The sequence below is a fragment of the Mastomys coucha genome, unplaced genomic scaffold, assembly GCF_008632895.1.
Source record: "Mastomys coucha isolate ucsf_1 unplaced genomic scaffold, UCSF_Mcou_1 pScaffold13, whole genome shotgun sequence".
In the NCBI taxonomy this organism is placed as follows: domain Eukaryota; kingdom Metazoa; phylum Chordata; class Mammalia; order Rodentia; family Muridae; genus Mastomys; species Mastomys coucha.
Genome location: NW_022196895.1, coordinates 29,167,864 through 29,168,627, shown reverse-complemented (window position 1 = coordinate 29,168,627; position 764 = coordinate 29,167,864).

Here is a 764-nt window from a genome sequence, read left to right as displayed (position 1 = left end):
AATAACCCAAGATTGTATGAGAGGCCTGGGAGAAGGATAATAATTGCAAACGACTAAAGAAGTCTCCCAATGTTACCTGGAACTCTAAACCTTGAAATCATGTAATAATTATTCCGAAGTTCCTTGGAAGCCCTTAAGTACAATTATCATAAAATCTTTAAGGCAAGAAATGATTTTCAAACAAGCATAAATTCAAAAGGTACCTTGTGGCCAGTTCAGTCACCCTATTGGTAGGAATTACAACTACGGTCACCGCCCCCCAGAGACTCCTCATGGCCTCCCCCATCCAAGGTCTCCAGCTAGTCCCAGAGATGCCCCCACTGATTTCTGTTCTCACTCCTAGCTCTCTCCAGCTCCCTGCTATTCCTTACCTCCTGTAGCCAGGCAGACTTCCAGTGGAACTTTCAAAGTTGTGTAAAATCAATGTAGTCCACCTCTGCTGATCTTTGAATCAAATTTCCATTCTATCTTTTAAAGCAGTGTTTAGCTTGTTGTTTTTAATGAAATTATGGACATAAATCACTTAATTGTTCTTTAATGAACAGTGGCTAAGCAAATTATGATATATTCACATAACAAAATATTATTGGGTATTAAAAGAAAATATACCAATATAAGAAAAACTTGGATAAATTTTGGGAGTTGTCCTGGCTAGTATTGTGTTAACATGACACAAGGTAGAGCTCTCTGAAAGGGAAGGAGCTTCAGTTGAGAAAATGACTCCACAAGATCTGGCTGTAATGTGATTTCTTTTCTTTTCTTTT